The sequence below is a fragment of the Mauremys mutica genome, chromosome 20, assembly GCF_020497125.1.
Source record: "Mauremys mutica isolate MM-2020 ecotype Southern chromosome 20, ASM2049712v1, whole genome shotgun sequence".
Lineage (NCBI taxonomy): Eukaryota > Metazoa > Chordata > Testudines > Geoemydidae > Mauremys > Mauremys mutica.
This window is the reverse complement of record NC_059091.1, coordinates 20,599,758-20,616,074: the sequence shown is the minus strand read 5'-3', so window position 1 is coordinate 20,616,074 and position 16,317 is coordinate 20,599,758. Positions and strand designations below refer to the sequence as shown.

The 16,317-nt window shown below is 49.6% G+C and overlaps 1 protein-coding gene across 1 annotated transcript in view; it reads right to left on the bottom strand.

The window, feature by feature from the left end:
- LOC123353447 (low affinity immunoglobulin epsilon Fc receptor-like) overlaps positions 1–16,317 on the bottom strand; it is an 82,044-nt gene that overhangs the window by 31,766 nt on the left and 33,961 nt on the right. The window lies entirely within an intron of this gene.

Below are 16,317 nucleotides of genomic sequence, written 5' to 3'. Positions count from 1 at the left end.
ATAAATTAGCTGTTAGTCTTGTGTCTCTTGATACTTCATCTACGGGTCAAGACAAAGGAGTTGATGATGATAATAACAAACCCTTTGAAGATGGTGTGAGATACCTGATTTGTGGAAAAAAAAAACTTTTGTACATGCTAGGGATGGTCCCACAACCATGTTGGTTTTCAGCTAATACCTGTAAACAGGGTTCAGGCTTGGCACAGCAGCAAAAGCATAACAGGCCTACACTGCTGTGTAAAAGAGGAAACTGAGGCACACTGCCTCATGGCATTGGTGGCTAAATGCCAAGTAACCTACACTTTAACAGATATTGCTATCTGCATTCTGTTAGCAATGCTACACCCCAACACGTTTTCAGGCACCAAGGGATCAGGAGCCCAGAACTTTGCCAGAACACCTATGAATGACATCATACGGTTTAAAGGTACTGAAAGGGTGTGAAACAAACAGGGATTTTACATGTACTGCCTCCACCATGGAGAGTGACCAGGTCTCTGGCAGTAAGTTCAGGAGCAGGGTGTTACGTTGCACTCCAGATGTTTATGAGTTTACCCTGTATAAGCTTTGGGGGCGTGGAGCGATTTGCAGAAATCATAGGCAACCATTTATAGTCCATTCCGCCATGTCATCGTTTTTTTGTCTTTGCTTACTAGGCATTCCACTCAGATTCCAAAGAGACAATCCTTGGTGGGACACCACGATATAAGGCGTGCCATTTCCTCCAGTTCTTCTATCCGTCCAGCTGGTGTTGTTCCCTTTTCTGCTGATTCTCTGTATATTTCCTGGAACATAACAAGATTGTTTTTGGACAAATAGTTTGAATACTTCTTGACTTTATGTTCTTGCTTTGGTTGCCAGCTTGCAACATAAGTATTCATGTCAAGCATGCATCCTTCATACCAGGCCTCATGGGCGCCAACTTATATGGGCTCCTGGGGCTTCAGTCAGGGGCTCTGCTCCAGCAATATTTGGAGCTAGGTTTCTCCCCTGCTCTGGGCTGCCTGCAACAGCCGCGGCCGGGAATCAGAGGGCTCTGGGCTGCCCACTGCGGCGGGGAGCCCAGAGCCCTTTAAATCCCAGCCGCGGCTGGGAGTCAGAGGGCTCTGGGCTGCCTGCAACCGCGGGGAGCCCAGAGCCTTTTAAATCCCAGCCGCGGCTGGGAGTCAGAGGGCTCTGGGCTGCCTGCAACCGCGGGCCGCCCCGAGCCTTTTAAATCCCAGCTGCGGCTGGGAGTCAGAGGGCTCTGGGCTGCCTGCAACCGCGGGGAGCCCAGAGCCTTTTAAATCCCCGCCGCGGCGGGGGTTTAAAGGGCTCTGGGCTCCCAGCGCCTGCCAGCAGCCCAGAGCCCTTTGAATCCCAGCCCCTGGCCGCTGATTGCGCCCTCCCCAGACCCCTGCCCCAACTGCCCCCCAGAACCCCCACCCCCTATCTAAGCACCACTGGTCCTTGTCCCCCGATTACCCCCTCCCGAGACCCCTGCCCCTAACTTCCCCATGGGACCTCAGCCCCTATCTAAGCCTCCCTTCTCCTTGTCCCCAACTGCCCCCTCCTGAGACCCCACCCAACTTCCCCCCAGGACCCTCCTGGGTCTGACCTCGGAGCATTCAGCATGCCCTTCCACATCATGCACTTTCCACAGCGAGTCTGCCCAGGCTGGTCCTGGGGCAACCAGAGGTCCCTGCACCCCAACTCCGCAGTCAGATGTGACTCTCAGCCAGACAGTAAAACAGAAGGTTTATTAGATGACGGGAACACAGTTTAAACAGAGCTTGTTGGTACAGAAAACAGAACCCCTCTGTCAGCTCCATCTTGGGGGGTGGGGAGCCCAGAACCAAGTTCTGGGTCTCTCCCCATTTCCCCAGCCAGCTCCAAACTGACACTCCCTCCTCTGGCCTCTGTGTCTCTTCCGGACAGGGAGGCCACCTGATCTTTGTCCCCAGCACCTTCAGTTGGCATCTTGCAGGGGAAACTGAGGCACCCACACAGTATTCAGAGAAAATATTAAGAACATTCCCACTTCATCACAACAGGTGCAACAAAATATAATACTGTATATTGAAGTAGGCAAGTGCTGCTTCTGACTTTCCACTTTTAATTGACCCTTGTAATCTTGTGGCACTGACGCGTTGTAGCTTCATTTTATATCGGCTTACAGGGCGGGAGCGGGGGGGCACCACCATTTTGGGCCCCACCAAAAATTATGCAAACCTGCCGCCTATGCCAGGCCTCAATGACCGATATTACATGGCTATATGAATAACAATGTATATTGATACATATATATATCCCAAGGCATCATGCATCCATCTTCTATTCTGAAAACAGTGCACACACTCATGGGCTTTGGCCATATAAAGTCAAATTCTGCTCAGTGAATTCCCTTTTCTCGGGTGTTTCCTGGTGGCTGTTGTGTCTGGATTGTGGTGAGCAGTGGGGTGTTGTTCATTTGCCTTATTTCCTCCTCTGACACCTCTTGAACAACACGTTCCCAGGGGCTACACACATTTCTTTGACTTTCAGTTTGCTGGGAGCTGGTGGAGTGATTCTGGCACTGTTTATGGGGTGGGCATTAATCACAGGGGCCATTATATTGTTCTCTCAACACTATATTGGATCCATACCTTCCTCATTTGAGTGACTGCTTGGAGACAAGTGTAAACTCCCCAGTCCTTGCCTTAGTAAGAGCTGGCAGAGCTGTTCTGTCATGAAGGTCCAAGGGGGTTAGGTTCATGATCACAAGTTATCATTGTAGAAATACAATTATTCCCTTTTCCTTATTATAAACATGTGGATTCACCCCTGCAGCGCCTCCTGCTGGTGACTTCTGGGAATTAGCTCATTCCAGCTCTGGAGCGCCCTCTGCAGGCCGCCTGTCCTCTGGCCCCTGTGTCCCTCCCAGGACCTGGTGCCCTTTTACCTGGTGTGCTGCTCCCAAAAGGGAAGGTGACACTGATTCAGCTCTGGGCTCACAGCTACCAGCTATGACAGACCCTTTGCTGGCCAGGAAAATCCTAGCAGTAACCCCCTCAGTCTTAGGGTCTCCCCTCTCCAGGGAGCCCCCACCCACTATTCCCACCTCACCTCAGTATAAGGCTACTGCCAGTCTTCATCTAGCCCCACGCCCTGGGGCAGGCTGCAGTATCAGCCACTCATCACTGGCAAGGAGGGTTTGGACCTGCTGCCTTGGCCTACCCCTGGGCTGCCCTCTGCAACCCCCAGTACCTGTTAGCCCAATGCTAGGCCGCAGCCTGGTGCTTTCCAGGCTGGAGCTCCCTAGCTCCTCTGCCTGTCCCCAGCCCTGCTCCACTCAGGTACTTTGTCTCTAGCTCCCTGCAGCCAGGCCCTTCTCCCTCTACAGGCAGCAGGAGAGTCTGTTTGGGCTCCTGGCTCACAGCCTCTTATAGGGGCCAGCTGGGCCTGATTGGTGCATGGCCACAGCTGAGCCTGCTTTCCCCAATCAGCCCAGGCTTCTTGCCCCAGCCCCAGCCCTCTCCTGGGCTGTTTTATGCCCTTCAGGGCAGGAGCAGGGGACCATCCTGCTACACTTATGTTCCGATAGCCAGTAAAAATCAGGGGCTTGGTCCTCCACTGCTATAAATCCGTGGAATTCCATGAAAGTATAAGGAGTTACATGGATTTATACCAACTAAATTTCTGGCCCTTCATCCTGAAGATATATAGACGTGTATGTATCCCACCTCTCAGCCCAGCATTGACCCCAGACATGCAAAGCACCCCCTGCAGGGCACAGCAGAGCACTCCACCCCAACCAAGACATCCGTGGGGAGCATGACCCAAGCTGGGAGCTGGTTGAAGAAGCAACTGTAGATGAGCCACTGACAAAGGCTTGTCTATATGGGAAAGTGTTACCACTTATGCCAGTAAGCGATTCAGGTCTTGTTATCCCCATCTAACCCCACATATGGACAAACTTCTTCTGTTTAGCCTAAAGCCCTTCCCAAATGGACATAAGCCCCACTCCAGGCAGGCGCCTATGCATGGTACAGCCTCCCACAGCCAATCCCACAGGCTCCAACCCTGTGCACACTTCAGTCCCTCTCTGCCGGGCTGTCTCTAGTGAATCTGCTGATCGGCATTTGGCTGTTCCCCTTCCCTGGCTCCTGCCTGTCTCTCTGTCCACCCTTAGCCTGTAAGTTCCTCAGGGCAAGGGCCGTCCCTTCTTGAGTCTCTGGAAAGTATCCAACACATTGCAGGCACTGCCACAAACATGTCTCCAAAATGTACACAGCAGAGAATTAGCCAGGGGAACCCACTGCCGCTGGATGTCAGTGAGGCTGAGGGTGAAGGGCTTGATTCTGATTTCCAAACAGGGCCCTTTGCACTGATATAAAGGGACCTTTCTGTAACTAAGAATCAGGCCCTATGCATTTTAAGCATAAAAAGAGCCAGTTACATTAGACAGGATAAAAAAATAAATATAAGGGCTCTACCCCTGTGCCCTTCTGCTTCATGGCACAAATCAATCACTAATTGGCTGGAGTCAGAAATGTCCCCATGCTTCAGAATTGTCCACCTGAATTCTATTTGATTTGAATTAATGGCTAATCCCAAAGGGACATGGCCCCTGCAAAGTGAGCGCCACCCAGGTCACTCTCTGGCAAGATACTTGGAGTGGTCTGACTGCAAACTCCTTTTATGTCCATCACTGGCAATCATAAGCTTTTTGGCTCCCACATGGTAGCTGGTGTTTAGCAGCATTTCTTTTTACACATGCATTGGAATTTGTTGGTCTTTAAATCTTATAATACTTCCCTACCAGGAAAGCTGCTGATCCCAAACCGGGGCTGATGGAGGCGATTGCTAAGTTCAGATTCTAATATCCTCATTTCTCATCTTGTCCTGCCGCTTGATATGAAACAGCTGACGGAGACAACGACAACATCAGGAGAAACAACAGCATCAGTCCGGTGTCCTTCAGCCTTCTGCACCACACACATTTCACTTCCAGATGACAGGGTAGGTATAACTGTGGTTCTATATGTCCACAGCTTCATAGAAAGCCTGATGTCATGATAGTCCCACAGAGAAGCCTGAAGGATCTGAAACGCGGCAGCTGCTTCTGTTATACGAGCTACGGGCACCTGCATCTTTCAAGCATCTTCCAGGACGGTCTATGATGCTGCCCAAATATTTAACAGTCTGGACACTTGAACATTGAGCTGGTTGTAATTTGGAGCTGGAGTCTGTTACATGCTAATGGCCAGGGACTTCATTTTATCTGGGTTAATAGCCAGACCAATGCATGCGGCTTCTCACCTGACCAGCTCACCTTCAGCTGCATCGATTCACGGAACTGGGCCAAGAGGACAATGTCATTGGCATATTCAGGATCTCAAAGCAGAAGGATGTTGAACACAACGCCACTGATAGCCGCCTCCTCAAATGTATGCATCAGCGAATCGGTGCTGGTATAGACTTGTCCACCTAGGGGCTCCTTACACCTTTCTGTGAAGTGGTGATAGTGGTTCAGGTCAGTGAGGTCTAATATACATAACGTACCCTGGTCTTCATCAGCAGATCTCAAAATGCTTCATATAGGAGGTCAATGTCATTATATCCATTGTATTGATGGGGACACAAATGGTTACCCTGCATCAGAGCCAGGACTTGAACCCAGATTTCCTGACCCCCAGTCCAACCCCACTGCCATGCCTCTAACATAAACTTCAGGGGGATTTAAAAAAAAATACAATTGGCCTCAAAATTGTTACTTGCCAAAAATCTCATGACTAGGCCTTACCAAGTTCACGGTCTGTTCTGGTCAATTTCATGGTCAGAGGATTTTAAAAAGTGCAAGTTTCATGGTTTCAGATATTTAAATGTGAAATTTCATGGTGTTGAAACTGTGGGGTCCTGACCCAAAAGAGGACTGTGGGGGATTGCAAGGCTATTGTATGGGGGCTGTGATATAGCCACCATTGCTTCTGCACTGCTGCTGGCGGCGGCACTGCCTGCGGAGCTGGGTGGCTGGAGAGTGTTGGCTGCTGGCCACCAGTAGCAGTGCAGAAGTGAGGGTGACATGGTATGGGTGGAGTCATAAATTTTGGAGAGCCTTATGGAGGGGGGTGACCACGCAGGATGCTGTGATCAAGGGAGTGCCATGGTCACCCCCCCCCACACACACACACAGCCAGGCCAAGCCCTCTTTAACCCCCTTTAACCCAAGCGCTCGGCCTGGAGCTAGGGAGGGGCAGGGCTTAGGGAACCCCAGCTGAGGGCTCGCTCCCACCTACAGGAACCTCCCCTGGCTGGAGGAAGTTGCTGGTGGCAGCAGTGCAGAAGTAAGGGTGGCGATCCTGCCACCCCTCTGCAATAGCCAGATGTCATGATCTGTGACATGTTTTTCATGGGCGTGAATTTGGTAGGGCCGTACTCATGATCATCCTTGGGATCGTGTAATCGCTGACCTAGTGGATTTTTGCTGGTGTGAGCGAGAGCATGTAGAGTTATCAGCAAAATGCCGAGCTGCTGTTTCCATGGAGTCACTATGAGGCAACGCCTGCTCTAGGATTCTGCTACTACTGCACATCCTTCCCCCAAAGGCTTCTCCTTTCAGAATTACTAGTGGAAGGGAGGGATTCTGGCTACTCCCCCCGCATGGCTAGCCTGCCTGTCTGCCCACTCAAACTGCCCCTCAGCAGAGTACATTAACACTGGTTCCACCTGCGGCACAGTCATAGAGTGATAGAATCATAGAAGATTAGGGTAGGAAGAGACCTCAGGAGGCCATCTAGTCCAACCCCTGCTCAAAGCAGGACCAACACCAACTAAATCATCCCAGCCAGGATTTTGTCAAGCCGGGCTTTAAAAACCTCTAAGAAAGGAAATTCCACCACTTTCCTAGGTAACACGTTCCAGTGCTTCACCACCGTCCTCGTGAAATAGTGTTTCCTCATATCCAGCCTAGACCTCCCACATTGCAACTTGAGACCATTGCTCCTTGTTCTGTCATCTGCCAGCACTGAGAACAACCTAGCTCCATCCTCTTTGGAACCCTCTTTCAGGTAGTGGAAGGCTGCTATCAAATCCCCCCTCACTCTTCTCTTCTGCAGACTAAACAATCCCAGTTCCTCAGCCTCTCCTTGTAAGTCATGTGCCCCAGTCCCCTGATCATTTTTGTTGCCCTCCACTAGACTCTCTCCAATTTGTCCACATGCTTTCTGTAGTCAGGGGCCCAAAACTGGATGCAATACTCCAGATGTGGCCTCACCAGTGCCAAATAGATGGGCATCTTCCATCGATCTGCTGGCCATGCTCCTGTAACCCCTCTGCCAGGCTGAAACGATAGCAGCAAGGGCCAGGTTCAATACCTAGGGGTCCCTTCCCCACAACGTAATGCAGACCAGCTCGAGCCCCCACCCAGTGACCTGGGAAAATCTTACACACACCCCTGGGCACCTCAAGGAGGCAATACTTCCCCTCTCGCAAGCACAGACTCTTGGTGTAGCAGAAAAGGTTTAATTACATAAGATAAACAACAACAAGCATGAAATTTGGAAAATACCTCAACTGGAGTTCATAGGTCAAACCATGAGCAAAGACCCACCCCAGCAACTTGGGCCGTGTCCTTCTCTCTGGGCCCTTGAGTCCAGCAACCCCCCTAAATCACCCACAGTCCCAAAAGTCCCACAATTCAAAAGTCTCTGTCCCGGGTCAGGCAGCCCAGAGTTCAAGAGTCTCTTTGCAGAGGTCCCCCTCCGCAGCCTAGGTAAAAAGGGGCACCTTACGTGGTTCGGGGCCAGCTGCCCTGCCTCTTCGTGGGGTTCTGCTTCCCTTAGTCGTCCCCGCAAACAGCTCAGCTCCGCTTACTCTGTGGGCTGCTCCACTCTGCCAGCTGCTCTGGTCCACCAGCTGTCCTGCGATCCGCTCCAGCCGTCCTCACGAGCTGCTCAGCTCCACTCACCCAGTGGCTGCACAAACTGCTCCACTCTGCTCTGCCAGTATTGCTTCAGGCTCCCCCACTCATCAGCACAGTGCTCTCAGCTCAGCAAGGCCAGCTCTTCAGTGATTTCAGCTCCACTCATTAGCACAGTGCTCTCAGCTCAGCAAGTCCAGCTCAGCAAGTCCAGCTCTTCAGTGATTTCAGCTCATAGTAGGGGAGCCCCAGTGAATTCAGCTCAGTAACCTGCATCTAGATTCTTAAGGGAATCAAAAGTTAACTCTGACATTCCACAGTGGAGAGAGGCACAGGTGGAACTGGTGCTTCTGGCTCACACAAGGAGCCTGCACCACCAAGTACAGATACTGGCCCCCAGCCTCTCTCCTCTCAATGGGTTTTGGAACCCATGTGCCCCATCTAGCAAGCGCTATCCAGCTGACAATGAAACCCCCCATCACAAGACAATTTTGTAGTTCCCCATTTACCCAATCAGGGTGACAACATTTCATTCCTCCTGCCCCAATAACAACGAAATTGGGGGCTCCCACAGCTGTGAAAGTAACCATCCCATGCTGCTTTGCGGTATGCTAAGTGGGGTGGGAGTGCCCATGCAAATAACCAAAATACCAATGCAACACTTTCCGCACTCCCCATAATTTACCACCAGATGTCAGGGTGGGGCTCATCCTGACTCTGCTTACACTCCTACTAATGCAGCCCAATATGCCTTTGGCCTTCTTGGCAACTAGGGCACACTGCTGACTCATATCCAGCTTCTTGTCCACTATAATCTCCAGGTCCTTTTCTGCAGAACTGCTGCTTAGCCAGTAGGTCCCCAGCCTGTACCAATACATGGGATTCTTTCATCCTAAGTGCAGGACTCTGCACTTGTCCTTTTTGAACCTCATCAGATTTCTTTTGGCCCAATCCTCCAATTTGTCTAGATCATTCTGGATCCTATGCCTACCCTCCAGTGTATCTACATCTCCCTCCATCTTAATGTCATCTGCGAACTTGCTGAGGGTGCAATTCATCCCTTCATCCAGATCATTAATTAAGATGTTGAACAAAACTGGCCCCAGGACCGACTCCTGGGGTACTCCGCTAGATACCAGCTGCCAACTAGACATTGAGCCTTTGATCACTACCGGTTGAGTCCAACAATCTAGCCAGCTTTCTATCCACCTTATAGTCCATTTATCAAACCCATACTTTTTTAACTTGCTGGCAAGAATATTGTTAGAGACCGCATCAAAAGCTTTGCTAAAAGGAGGATATATCACGTTCACTGCTTTCCCCATATCCACAGAGACAGTTCTCTCATCATTTTAGACAACCAGGTTGGTCAGGCATGCCTTGTCCTTGGTGAATCCATGTTGACTGTTCCTGATCACTTTCCTGTCCTCCAAGTGCTTCAAAATAGTTTCCTTGAGGACCTGCTCCATGATTTTTCCAGGGACTGAGGTGCGACTGACTGGTCTCTAGTTCCCTTGTATCTACTTCTTCCCTTTTTTAAAGATTGGCACTGTATACTCTCTGGTTTCTTTCAGCTCTACAAGCGGTGCTTATAGAGTGAACACTGGCCCTAAACTCTTATTTAGCTGGTGTGGACAAGCCCCAGCAGGGTTATAGCTGGTGTAGTGAGCTCCAATGCCCGGCAGCCACTGGCACATGTTCCCACAAACCCTGAGAAGTCTATGTGAGATTATTGGATCCAGAAGACCTGGGGTGTCCAGGTTGATGTAGAAAGTCCCCTTAGTTCTTCGAATGTTCATTTGCCCTTGTGGGATGAAGATGCCCATGCCACAAGCTTCCAGTTGGAAAAGTAAGTGTGACTCCAGTTATTGGTGAGAAACTGATATTTTTCTGGCCATGAAGCCTTCTGCTAAACCCACCTGCCAGCCTGTCTAGTGTGTCCAGGAATAGCACAGGACCCCATCAGGTGAGGTGTTGGCAGAGGCTATGTACAGGCAATGCAGGCAGCTATTTATGGTGGCAGACTCTGAGCAGCTGCCTACAGTGGCAAATTTAGCTTGGCTGCCCCCAGTCATGCAAGACCACACCACCACTCAGTGGAATCTGGCACCGCCGCTCCTTCCTTCACAATATAGGAGTGATTGGGCCAAATCTGCCACCCTAGGCCTCTGAGGTGGGGGATGGAACACCGAAGTTTTCCTAGGGTGGAAAATTGTCTTGAGCAGCCTCTGGGAGGGAAGTGCTGATTTCAACATGCTCTGATAAAAGTCAATGGGAGTTGAGCAATCTCAGAGCCTGGAAGAGGTAATGACCAGCAACTGGAACCACAGAGACTCTATGATTCTGCACTGACCTGGACAGGAAATGGGTGGGCCACATCCCTGACCTGGCAATTGTGAGAATGGTAAGTGTGACCACAGGTATCCATTCCCCTGGAAAGGCATGATGATGGCTCCTATCATTATAAACTGCACTGATGGCAAGAAACAGAACAGAGACGTCTGCATCCATGCAGCCAGACAGTTCCTACCGACTCAGAGCAAGTGGAACTGACATTGCAGGAAGCAAGCACCACACCTGGGACAGGCGATGAATGTGAGCTGTCCTGAGGAAGGGTGGGCTTGTGATTAAGGAGCTGCCCTGGGAGTCAGGAGGCCTGTGTCCAATTCCTGGCTTTGCTAATTTGAAGTTGGTCGGTGCCAACAATCAGGACTTTTTCTTTCTCTCTCCCAAGTAGTGTCTTGGTTAAGTCTGGATATTCCCATCATCCACATAAATTCCTTTGTTATCATGGGGAAAACTCATCCCTGGGTCACTCCAGTGCCTTCAGAGTTACTATTCCACAGACGAAATTGGTCCTGTGAGCCTGCCCATCTCTTCCCACTAGAGCCTGAGAGGATCCTCATGCTCCCTTTAAGGCAGGAGCTTCTCAATCTGGAGGTTACACTCACCCTGCCCTTCCCATATTGCGAAAAAAGGAGAGGGATTCCCAACATGGAAAATGGAACACAGGGAAGACTAAAAACTACCTCAAGGTATTTACCCTACGGTGAATCCCTCCTATCAGGGTTCCTTCCCCACTCTGAACTCTGGGGTACAGATGTGGGGACCCACATGAAAGACCCCCTAAGCTTATTTTTACCAGTTTAGGTTAAAAACTTTCCCAAGGCACAAATTCCACCTTGTTCTTGAACAGTATGCTGTCACCACCACGTGATTTAGACAAAGAATCAGGGAAAGGACCACTTGGAGTCCTAGTCCCCCTAAATATTCTCCCAAACCCTACACCCCCTTTCCTGGGGAAGGCTTGAGAATAATATCCTCGCCAATTGGTACAGGGGAACACAGACCCAAACTCTTGGATCTTAAGAACAACGAAAAATCAATCAGGTTCTTAAAAGAAGAATTTTAATTAAAGAAAAGGTAAAAGAATCACCTCTGTAAAGTCAGGATGGTAAATACTTTACAGAATAACAAAAGATTCAAAACCACAGAGGATTTCCCCTCTAGGCAAAACTTTAAAGTTACAAAAAACAAACAAACAAACAAACAAAACAGGAATAAACCTTCCTCTTAGCACAGGGAAAATTCACAAGCTACAACAAAAGATAATCTAACACATTTCTTTGCTATTACTTACTATTTCTGCAATATTAGATGCTTAGTTCAGATATGGCTGGACAGCCCGCTCCACACTGGCTGTGATTTCCTGGAGCTCTAGGAGAAAACAGAATTAATAAGACACATGCACCTCTGGATATACTACTAATTATATACAAAACTAACAATATTTTCCACATTTCAAGGATGATTTTATCCAGTTGATTCTGGGAAATTTTCACAGGAGAGTGCATCAGCCACTTTTTTAGAAGCTCCTGAAATGTGTTGTAATTCAAAATAAAAATCTTGGAGAGCTAAACTCCACAAAGATGTTTTTTGTTATTGTCCTTGACAGTATGAAGCCACTTCAGCGCAGCATGGTCGGTTTGCAGGTGGAAACGCTGTCCCCAAACATATGAGCATAGCTTTTCCAGCACATACACAATGGCATAACATTCCTTTTTGCTGATTGACCAGTGGCTTTCCCTCTCAGACAGTTTTTTGCTGAGAAACAGGACAGGATGGAATTCTTGATCCAGTCCTTCCTGCATTAAAACTGCTCCCACACCACGCTCGGACGCATCTGTGGTTACTAGGAACAGTTTGTCAAAGCCTGGGGCCCTTAGCACAGGGTCAGACATGAGTGTTTCTTTAAGCTGGTTAAAGGCCTTCTCACACTCTTCAGTCCACTGAATTGCATTTGGCTGTTTCTTTTTGGTTAGATCTGTCAGTGGGGCGGCGATTTGGTTGTAGTGCTGTACAAATCGCCTGTAATATCCGGCCAAACCTAAGAAGGATTGGACCTGTTTCTTTGACTTTGGGACAGGCCACTTTTGGATAGCCTCCACTTTGGCCTGTAGGGGGTTGATAGTTCCTTGACCCACCTGGTGTCCAAGTCACTCTGTTTAGGCCTATTTGATACTTTTTAGCCTTAACAGTTAGTCCTGCCTCCCTCATGTGCTCGAAGACTTTTTGCAGATGCTCCAGGTGTTTTGCCCATGAATGAGAAAATATGGCCACATCATCAAGGTAGGCCACTGCAGATCCTCCCAATCCTGCTAGGAGATGATCTACAAGTCTTTGGAAGGTGGCAGGTGAATTTTGCAGCCCAAAAGGGAGCACATTAAATTCATACAGCCCTACATGGGTGATCGAGGCTGACCTTTTCTTGGTGGATTCATCCAGTGGTACTTGCCAGTACCCCTTGGTTAAGTCTAAGGTAGAGATGAACTAGGCATGTCCCAATTTCTGCAATAGCTCATCTGTGCATGACACTGGATAGTTGTCTGGGTGAGTTACAGCATTTAGCTTATGGTAGTCCACACAAAAGTGTACCTCCCCATCTGGCTTGGGAACTAGAACCACTGGAGATGCCCATGCACTGTTAGGTGGGTGGATTACACCCATTTGTAGCATGTCCTGGATCTCCCATTCTATAGCAGTTTTGGCTTGAGGAGACACCCGGTAGGGTTGGCCTCTAATTGGGCGAGAATTACCTGTGTCAATGGAGTGGTACGCCCGTTCGGTCCATTCTGGGGTGGCTGAGAACATCAGCGCAAAGCTGGTGCACAGCCCCTTGATCTGCTGGCGCTGCATACATCCAAGGGTCATGGAGAAGTTCACCTCTTCCACACCACTGTTAGTTTTTCCTTCATAGTAGACACCTTCAGGCCACTCAGCATCATCTCTTCCCTGGGCTGTAAACTGACAAATCTTTAATTCTCTGGAATAAAAGGGCTTTAGAGAATTAACATGGTGCACCTAAGGCTTTAGGTTTGAGGTGGGTGATGCTATGAGATAGTTAACAGCTCCCAGGCGCTCCTGGACCGTGAATAGCCCTTCCCATGACGCTTCAGTCTATGGGCCTGGAGCACCTTCAAGACCATGACTTGGTCCCCTACTTTGAAGGAACGCTCTCTGGCATGTTTATCATACCAGGCTTTTTGCTCTTCTGGAGCATCTTTTAAGTTTTCTTTAGCAAGGCCTAAAGAGTTTTGGAGGATGTTTGTAGGTTGCTTACAAAGTCTAGAATGTTAGTTCCTGGAGAAGGCGTAAACCCCTCCCATTGCTGCTTCACCAACTGTAATGGCCCCTTAACTTCGCGGCCATACACAGGTTCAAATGGTGAAAACCCTAAACTGGGATGTGCTACAGCCCTGTAGGCAAAAAAGCAACTGCTGCAACACTAGGTCCCAATCACTGGAGTGCTCATTTAAGAATTTACGTATCATGGCCCCCAAAGTTCCATTAAACTTCTCCATCAGGCCATTTGTTTGATGGTGGTAAGGGGTAGCAACCAAATGGTTCACCCCATGAGCTTCCCAAAGGCTTTTCATGGTCCCTGCCAGGAAATTAGTTCCCGAATCTGTAAGGATGTCGGAGGGCCAACCTACCCTGGCAAAAATGTCTGTTAGTGCCTGACACGCACTTTTAGCCCGGGTGTTGCTTAGAGCTACTGCTTTTGGCCATTGGGTGGCAAAATCCATGAAAGTCAGTATGTACTGCTTTCCTCTGGGTGCCTTTTTCGGGAAAGGACCCAGAATCTCCACTGCTACTCACTGAAATGGAACCTCAGTTATGGGGAGTGGCTGGAGAGGGGATTTGAGCTGGTCTTGGGGTTTTCCCACTCTTTGGCACACCTCACAAGACCGGTAGGTAGAAATGTCTTTACCCATTCCCTCCCAGTGGAATGACTTCTCCAAACGGTCTTTGGTCCTGTTCACCCCAGCATGGCCAGCATGGTGGGCTAAGCTCAAAAGCTTTACCCGGTACTTAGTTGGAACTACCAACTGTCTTTGAGGATGCCCGTCTTCCTGGTGTCCACCTGAAAGAGTTTCCTTATATAAAAGTCCTTGTTCTACAACAAACTGGGATCGGTTAGAAGAGCTGAGAGTCGGTGGGTTGCTCCGTGCTGCCATCCAAGCTCCCTGAAGGCTGTCATCTGCTTCCTGCTCAGCCTGGAACTGTTCCTTTGATGCTGGAGACATCAGTTCCTCCTTAGACTGTGGACTTGGGCTTGGTCTCTGTGGAAGCAGGGCAGATGATGGGGTTGTTTCCATTGACTGTGACCCACTCTCTGCTGGTGCACTATGTTGTATTTCAGGCTCCTGCTGAGCCTTTTGCATAGGTTTATCTGCTGCTGCTAGTGCAGGCTCGCTGGTGCCCTCTGGCGTTGGAGTTGTAGATGGCATTGCAAGTGCTGGATTCAGTGCTGGCAATGGTTCTGGTGCTGGTTACTCCACCAGTTCCGGTTCTGGGACTGGCTCTGTCTGGGTCTCTGTGACTAGATCCACTGCTGCTGTCACAGACATTGGCATGGGGTCCGGTTCCACCACCTCAGTCTGGCTCTCTGGTAACACAGATTGGGCCCTTGTAGAAGGTGCAGGAATGGAGCTAGGTGTGAAGGTTTGCTTAGCCTGGCTGTGGGTGACCATTCCCACCCTCTTGGTTAGCTTCACATGGTTGGCCAAATCTTCCCCCAGCAGCATGGGGATGGGATAATTATCATAAGACTGCAAAAGTCAACGTTCCTGACCAGCCCTTGTACTGGACAGGCAACTCATCTGTAGGCAAGTTTAAAGATTTTGACATGAATGGGTGAATCGTCACTTGGCCCTCTGGGTTGGTGAATTTGGGGTCCACTAAGGATTGGTGGATAGCTGACACCTGTGCTCCAGTGTCCCTCCACGCTGTAACCTTCTTCCCGCCCACACTCACAGTTTCCCTTCGCTCTGAGGGTACCTGGGAGGAATCTGGGCCTGAGGACCTTGGGTGTGACTCCAGTGTAATGAACTGCAGTTGGTTGGGGTTCTTGGGGCAGTTGGCCTTCACATGCCCCAGCTCATTACATTTAAAACATCGCCCAGCTGACTGGTCACGGGGCCGAGGTGGGTTGCTGGAGACTGGTGAGGTGGGGCAATAAGGTGTCTGGGGCTTTCCTTGGGTTGTAGGTGGGGCCTTGGGTTGCCCCCGGTGATAGGGTTTAGTTTCGGTTTGCCCCCTCTGATATTCGCTCCAACTGCTACTATTTTTTTTCTTTTCTGCCACTTCCACCCATTTGCCTCCAATCTCCTCTGCCTCGGTTACAGTTTTGGGCTTCCCATCTAGGATGTACCTTTCTGTTTCCTCAGGAACACCCTCTAAGAACTGCTCCATTTGCATTAGGAAGGACAGAGCTTCCAGAGATTTAACACTCGCTCCTGATATCCAGGCATCCCAATTTTTCCCAATGTGGTAGGCATGTCGGGTAAATGACACGTCTGTTTTCCACCTTAGGGCTCTGAACCGCCGATGGGAATGCTCGGGTGTTAGCCCCATTCTGATTCTGGCCTTGTTTTTAAAATGTTCATAACTGTTCATGTTTTCTTTAGGCATTTCAGCTGCCACCTCTGCTAAGGGTCCACTGAGCTGTGGCCTCAGCTCTATCATGTACTGGTTTGTAGAGATGCTCTACCCAAGGCAGGCCCTTTCGAAATTTTCTAAGAAGGCCTCAGTATCATCGCCTGCCTTGTAGGTGGGGAATTTCCTGGGATGGAAAGCGGTACCGGGAGAGGGGTTGCTAGGGTTGGCTGATATATCCTGCCTAGCCCTTGCTAACTCCAGTTCATGCTTCCTCTCTCTTTCCCTCTCCTCCATAGCTCTTTCAGCAGCTTTATTCTCAAGTTTTTTTAATTCGAGCAGCCTGTCATGTTTCTTTTTATTTTCTTCTGCTTCTATTCTGGCCAGCTCTAGTTTGCTAGCTGTTTCACTGGTCGTCATTTTCCTTCTTTCTTGTGTTGGGTCACACCCCCTCTGCAGTTCACTGAAAAAGGGATGCACTCAGCTCAGGGCTGCCTAGT